Below are 8256 nucleotides of genomic sequence, written 5' to 3' on the forward strand. Positions count from 1 at the left end.
TAAGCAAACGCCCTTTAAAGACATCAGGCTTACATGTACATTGTTTTGAATATGACAAAAATATCAGCAATAATATAGATTATAGTTCAACAGGGATGGATAACAGACAGTGAACAATGATCTCAGTGATTTGTAGCAGCTTTAATTAACTTGAGTTAATTGTAACAGATGTTTAGAACATCTGTGTTGGTCAGAGTGTGTGATAACTCCGTGCCCTGTTGGTCAACAACGTAGGACTACATTTGACATTATAGTTGAATCAGAGCTGTAATAATGGTTAAGGTGAATTTTTTGTTTTGTTTCCATTTTCAGCTTTAATAAGAGTCAGTTTTCCACTCCTCTTCCAAATCTGGAAAAAAATGAGATAAAAATAGGAAAATATTAGACTCAGGAGTTGATGCACACACAGAAAACAGAAATATTCTCCTGCTCAAAGTTGCAAATTTCATATTTATATTGCCTGGATTGTGAATTTAAATGAAAGAGTTTGAATTACCTCCACCTAAACTCCTTCTGCCCATGAGTCCAACAAACATCTCCCCTTTATTTCCTGATGCAGACAGAAAGACACGATAGAGAACAAAAAAATATTTTCAGGAGGGTCAAAAGAGACTAAATTATCTTAAAACTGGTCGTAATTCTAAAAAAGAAGAAAGAAGAAAAAGCAAAAAAACATTAATGTCTTTCTTATGGTGTAATTACACTCACTTTTCCTGCCCAGTCTCACGGGTTGAGATGCACCTGAAATAAAGAGGAGATAAAAATGTTGTAGTGATGATGAGAAGTACAAAAGGGAAACCATGAGCTTCAGAAGGAACATTATGCATAAGTTACTGGACCACCAAGTACAACATGGCTACTGCAAAGATTCAGTAAATCAACTATAAAATCCTCATAAAGCACAATTAAGTGTTTGTTCATTCGCTTGTTTACCAGAGCTTCTTCCCATCAGACCATGGAATTGCTGTGCTTTGGACCGCTTGATGAGGTCTGCCAGCCGGATGCTTATTCCTCTCTCTAGTGGGTAGCCCTGCACACACACACACACACACACACACACACACACAGGGCAGATGTGATTCATCACTGCTACACAAATGCATAAAGTTCATGCTTAAATCATCCAGTCCCTGCTGTCTGATGGATTGGGAGAGTTGGTGCCGAGACTGATCGGTGCTGATCACACAGGTTTGTGTAAATGAACAAAAATGAACGTAGGCTACTGTATATGATCTAAAAGCTTCTGACTTTACACTAATAGCCTCTTAAAAACTCCTCACCAAATCATCTGCCTAATCCATTTTATATATTCAGCCATTAACTCTCATCACTTGTTGCTGATCTTCTCCTTTGGAGACCTCAGAGTCTCTTACAAGGCTAAAAAAAAACATTCTCAGTGTTGTTTTATCACATGGATGCCTCATGTCTTTCCCTACTTTCATAACATTTGCTTATAAACAGGATTTTCAGTTGATGATTTTGAATGTTTCAGAAGTCTGGTGCAGAAAATGACTTATTATTACTGTTCGGGGTCTCCAGACTCAAGCTGTAACACATAGTTAAACACAATGGATTTTCATCTGTTCTGTATCAGTGATTGGTGTTGACATCTGCACTCTGCTCCCACGTCCCTATAGTGAATCATTTTTGGATTTCTGGGTGATTTCTGGCAACTATAGGAACCGATACTGTGCGCGTTCTGCGTGGTATGCATCAGTCCGATATCTCACCAGGAACTCCGGTTGTCTTTGTAATTTCCCTCCATACTTTCTCTTTTTTTTAACTGTCATCTCTGCGATTGTATCTAACAGACGCGTCTTCGCCTCAGTTCGCGCGGCGAAGTCGCGTCTGTCTATTGACTTCGCTCTGTCTCTCTCTGGGGTCAAATTGCAATGGAGGATTACTATTATTATATTACTTTTGGCAAGCAAAAGGAATAGCCTATATATTTCTTTACAGCCCATAGAAGAAATGCAACATGAAATATTTCTTTGTGTAATTATAATAAGTTATGGCCGAATTATGTTTGTTTGTGATAAATACTTTCCCCCATATTAAATATTGATATATAAAAGAATAAACATTTGAAGGAGGGAAAACAAAACAGAAGAGTTGAAATATACTTTTTCAAGATGATGTTAGTTTTTCCTGCACTGTTTAGATGATTCGCTTCTAACGTGAGAATGAGACAACGCTTCAGTCTATATTTGACGCTACTGGCCGCGCGGAGCTCTCCGTGGTGCTGAAATGTGAGAGTCAGCCGGACTGACACAATCAGATAAAGAAAAGAAGGAAGGCTCCTTTGTCTCTTTGGAGATTTGATATAAATTTAACACAGTTCTTCATGTGAACACTGATCTCAGTTAATGGTGGAAACGCAGAGAATTATAATTAGGTTTCTAAGAGACATTTTTCAACAAATGTCCTAATATCAGAGGAATGACACATAAGAAGGAGGAGAAAAGATTAAAATATAAATTGCTATTAATCTAAATCAAGTTCCACAGATGTTGCATTAACACACCATACGCTATGAAAGTTCATCTTTTATTCCCTCAGACCTCTTTCCATCTGAATGTTTAAAAGCAACAGTCCATAAATCTGTCCCTGAGGGTGTTTTGTTTTTTACCTGCCAGTTCTCCACGGTCCAGATCTCCCCGTCGTCCTCTTCGCTGGACAGCGGACTCCCCAGCGCGCCGAAAACCTGCACGAACACGACCACCAGCAGCACAACCACGAACTTCAGAGCCTCCATCGTTCACCTAAGATTCGCCAAAATAAAAGTGGCCGCAGATGGTCAAGAAAAACTTCCCCGATTTGGACGCATACAGGAGCCAAGTAACTTCAAACCAAAGCAGTGTGTGTTTTCTTGTTGCTCCTGAGTGAAGGTCTCCCTTGACTCTTATAAACCCCCACCCCCACCCCACCGCTTGCTCCTCCCCACTCCCACTCCCTTCAGCCTCATATTAAACGGAATATATCCTGCACTCCAGATGTTTTTTTTTTCTTCCTTTGTCTGACTCAGAGGTGATGTGCATGAGCAAACTTTATCTTATCAAACGCCAACTGACCACAAACTGTGAAGGATGGATGTGCTGATTTGTTTGTTTCTGGTACTCACCTGTGATTTGTCTTAAGCCCACATTATGGATTGATGAGGTCATCAGGCAGCAAATATATGGTGTAAATGAACAGAGTGGAGCATGAAAGCTGATGTATGTATGACACTCCTGTTTCCGTTTGAGTCATCAGGTCAATGAACAACAAGGAAGGAAGACAAGAAGGGGCCACAGGCAAAGACTGGACACACTTTATTTTAAAGGTTTAAAGCAGCAATATGCCAAACCAAATCACTACTGAAACCGTCACGGTTATATTTTCAATTCCAGGTCTGCCTTCAAACCAGAATCAGATTGCAATCATGTTTTGTGTCATCTTTATGGTTTGTGTCACCTTCTCCAGGTGCTATTTGATTTTCAGCTGTGATGTATTCATGCTTTGTTTGTATGACTCTGCAGATGGGTGTCACAGTAGCATGAAGGATTTATGCTTTAAATAATCACAGCAGCAACAGCCTTTGAACAGAATCCATCTCTCAGGCCCAGCTGATTCTGATGCAGTATCGAGATGAAACAGAGGAAAAGATCTGACTTTGAAAGACGGTTCATTGGTGGATGGCAGGCGCTTCATTCACAAAGATGCTCAACTGGCTCATGTTTCAATACGAGAAGTGACAAGAGTGACGTCTGCATTTAGATCTATGGGAGAGACGTCAGTAAATACGTTCAGACATTGTGGTTGACAGTGCACATTAGTGGGATATGAAAGGAAAAACAGAAGAACAACTCTCCTCAGGTGACTAAGAACGTAAGTGAAGGTCATGATCGGACTGTGTCAGCAACAACAGTCCGTCAACAGTAACATAGAGAGGGATGTTACAGTAGGGCTGCAGTGAGTAAACCCCTCATTACAAAGAGGAATATATTTGAAAGTTCAGTGGTGCAAAAACCATCTGCAGTGGTCTGCAGAGAAAGAAGTGATATGGTCTGATGACTCATCCTTCCCCATATTCTCCACGAGAGGGCAAATACATGTGTAATGTACATAAAGAGAATTATGCAGGTCTGAATGCTTGACCCCTACAGTGAAGTGATCTGGTGACATGGTTTCAGCCCACTTGTCTAAAACCTTTATCCTATAATGAAACACTTCTATCCTGATGGGAGTGGTCTCTTTCAAGATGATAAAACACACCGCCCAACTGGTATGCTGCTGTTTGCCGCCAAGAGACGCAGACTGACAGAAAATGAATGACTTCTGGTCACTTCTTGCCGCTTTCAGTCTGAATGTACGGTCTGTATGTTGATGTTACCATTTAGCTCAAATCACTGTGTGCAGCTTCATAGAACCACCACGTTAGAGTCCTTTTTAAATGTCAACAGAAATGCAATTTGACAGATGGATGCTGCAATCACAAAAGAGGAGAGGCAGAACTTTTTTTTTCTTTTACTTTTTCATCAGCATCTTTGCAAGAACTGGTGGATTCAACTGGTGCCATAAACAAACTACTTCCCCACACTCCGGCTAATCTGTCTACACAAACAGCTGCCCAGGGATCAGCCGCTCTGACTCTTAACCGTTATGATCACAGGTGAGTTTGCTGAGCTTCTCCAAAACACTCAATTGTTCCTGAGTAGGGTGAGAGTATAAGTCACAGAAGTGGGTCTAACATGCTCACACAGACACAGAATCTCTGCAGACGAACACACACCACATCTTGAATAATTTCTCAGTACACAACCTGAGAAGCTGTTCGTGCATATTTCAGACAAATAATGACAGGTTTCAAGTGTCCAATCAGATCATCCTTTTCATCTGATCCTTCCCTAGTGAACTGACAATCAACTGTTCACCTTTTGCGTCATCACATTATTCATCTTGAGTTAAATGTTCTTTGTAATCTGTTGTAGGATGATCCTGACCTCAGTCTCAAACTAAAGTTGTTCTTTATATGAGGAGCTGACCCTCAATCATTCATCTTTAAACTGTATCATGCATTACATTACGGTTAGAGTTTCTCAGTTAGCCTATACTCATTGTTTTGATAGCAGCCCCTCTAAAGAATTATTGGCTGCAATCAGTCTCCTTTGACAATCAGGATCTATTGAAAAGAAAACTGGAACATCATTCTGTTCTTTACTCTTATGAATGAAAATGTAATGAAGATAAATATCCTCAAAGCCTTTCAAGGATTTAAAAGTCTTATAGCTTATATACCATGCCACGCTAGCAGCTCAGATAATGTGCTTCGGGCTAAATACTAATGTCAATGTGCTAACGCCAATGATAATGCTAACATGCTGATTATTACCACATATAATGTTGACTGTGTTCACTGTTTAGTATGTTAACATGCTAACACTTGCTAATTAGCACTAAACAGAAGTACAACTGAGGCTGATGGGAATGTCATATGTTTTGCAGGTGTTTGGTCATAAACCAAAGTATTAGACAACTTAAGATTTTGACCAGATGATGGTTATTAATACACTTAATATAAATGATTACGCCTAAATACACTCAGTTTCACATCGAGACAATGCTACCACTCTCATGTCTGTATAGTAAAGAGAGGCTAGCTGTTTCATCATGCTAAGCTAAGCTAATTGGCTGCTGGCTATACCTTCATATTTACCTAACACATATAAGAGTGGTATTGATCTTCTCATCTAACTCCCAAAATGTCAAACTATTCCTTTGAAATGTATGGTGAGAAATACTATGAAATGTTAATAAGTAGAGCTAAGTAGTACATGAGAGATTTCAGCTTGGGTTTAGTGTGTTCAGTGCTAAAAGGCCATCTACTGTACTGTATTGTTTGGTGCTCCATGTCATTAGCATGTATGTGATGGTTTTTTTCTATTTAGTTTTTTCCTTTAGTGAAACACCTGCACTGTCCTGAATACCAGAGACCACCTGCCTTGACGTGACGCTGGACTGTTGCATGGTTCACTGATCAAAATCACCAAGTCATTACCTCAGTTATGTTTAACTGCTCTACCATGATAATTATGTAAGTGACATAGTTGTTGAAATGAATGTTCATGTTCAAAATGACATCAAGCAGTTCAGAGCACGGTTTGAGGATCAATGCTGGGATTCAGTTCAATTTATACAGTGTGTCTATCTGTACGAGTATCACAGAACATTTCTCTGACTGGGGATATATTACGCTGAAGTCACTGGACGTTTAGAATTACAGTTGTTGTGCAATTTCATTAACAGCAGGATGGAAAAACTTAGTGTCCTTGCCTCCTTTTCTGTGATTGGTCAGTTTGTGAACAATAAAGAAAGAAATTCATCCATTTTAAATGCCACAGTTTTAATCAGATATGAAAAAGAATTAACTAAACATAATTTCACATTAGAAAGAATGCATAGCTTTGCCAAAAGCAGTGTAACCCTCAGCATTTTTATTATATCTTAAAGCAACTATGAGCACAATTTGAAAATGTCAGTGGCAAGAAAAGGCATGTGAACCCTTTGACCTGATTTTCTGCAGTAGTTGGTCATAAAACATGTTCTGATCTTCATTTAAGTCACAAGTATAGACAAACACAATGTGCTTAAGTCAATAACATAGAAATAATGATAACCTTTCATGTCTTCATAGAACACACTTATTAAACATCCACAGTGCTGGCAGAAAAAGTAAGTGAAGCATTGGATTTAATAAATGGGCGAACCTCCTTTGACAACGATAATCTCAACAATCACCTCCAGTAGCTGCAGATCAGACCTGCTCAATGTTCAGGAGGAGCTGTGGACCAGTTTTCCTCACAGCACAGATTCAACTCAGATTTTATTAGTTTGAAGTCTTTCAATCTGCAGCTGAAGCTGGTGGGCAGCCATCCTGACATTATACCATAAGATAAACTTGGGAATTCATTTCATGCAACCATGGTTTGCATGTGGTATGAACAAAGATGTTAACCAGCTTCTCAATTCTCTTTGAGAGTTCTGTGTTGTGTCTTTAGAGTCCCAGTTAGCCGGGCGTCAACAGAACTAAATCATCTCCATTTATAGACAGTTTGATTGTGGACTGATGAAGATCTAAACTCTTTGAGATGACTTTATGACCCTTTCAAGTCTCCTGAGATCTTTTTACGAGACATGGTTCACATCACCAGATGCTTGTTATGAACAGCAAACTCAAAATGTTTATCTCCAAGTCACACCTTCAAACTTGTTTCTCTGATTGGATTCCTGACTCCAGTTAGCGTCTGTTGATGCCACTTTCTCCAACCTACACTGTGAATGTTTAAATTATGTTTTCAATATGAACAAGAACAATATAAAGTAATGATTCGTGGGTTGTTAATTAAAAGAGATTGTGTTTGGTCATAATTGCACCTCAGGTGAAGGTCTGACCAATAATTAAATGCAACTAATTCCAAAGGGTTCATTTAATTTGTCTTGCCGCTGTATTTAATAACAAAAAGGATCCAGGATCCAGATCTGCATCAGTCCTGTCAGACTGTTTTCTTTGGCAGCATTGTATTAGTTCATGAGAACATATTAAAACAAAAGCCCTATCTTCAAAAACAATCTTGATGTGACGGCTCAGGTTAATATTTGGACCAAGATGCAGACATTTGACTGGGTTTAAAGGGTGGTGAAGGGCGAGGGTGGAGACAGGCTGGCTCTTTGCGGAAGTGAAGACTGAGGTCTGAGGTGTAATGGCAGGTGAGGTGGCAGAGCGGTTTCTGATCTGGCTCAAGGGATCACTGAGCCACAGGAGAAAATCGGGTTGGGAAGGAGCACGAGGGAAAACAGAAGAGATACGTCCAGTAAATACTTGCTATTGCTCCCGCTGAAGCAGGCTGAACAATCTGACGAGGAGTGAAGGGCTGTTCAAATACTCCGGCTCGGAGTACACACACACACACACACACACACACACACACACACACACACACAAACAAGGGAGGAAGAGACAAAAGGGAGAGCAGGGAAGACACAGGGAAACACTAAGGAAGGAAGAAAAAAACAAACTCACAGCCTGAGCCATGACACCTGAATCCTTTTCAAGAAAACAAACTTAATCCTTGGTCCATGAAATTTCTTCACATTTATTCACAAAATATGAATAATGTGTGGGACAGATTTGATGGCAAATCATCAGATAGCATTGATAGTTGTTTAGTCAGTAGTATTGGTCCTCAAGGGGACCAGGAAGTCTGGACCAAGATGATG

At 39.7% G+C, this 8256-nt stretch overlaps 1 long non-coding RNA gene across 1 annotated transcript; it reads left to right on the forward strand.

Annotated features, from left to right (window-relative positions):
* Positions 1-889: 889 nt before the first annotated feature.
* Positions 890-6635, forward strand: LOC130184942 (uncharacterized). Its single transcript, XR_008830074.1, has 3 exons — positions 890-1020; positions 2637-4651; positions 5928-6635. It is a non-coding gene; the product is annotated as an uncharacterized LOC130184942 (long non-coding RNA).
* Positions 6636-8256: the final 1621 nt, after the last annotated feature.

Source organism: Seriola aureovittata, chromosome 17 (assembly GCF_021018895.1).
Source record: "Seriola aureovittata isolate HTS-2021-v1 ecotype China chromosome 17, ASM2101889v1, whole genome shotgun sequence".
In the NCBI taxonomy this organism is placed as follows: Eukaryota; Metazoa; Chordata; class Actinopteri; order Carangiformes; family Carangidae; genus Seriola; species Seriola aureovittata.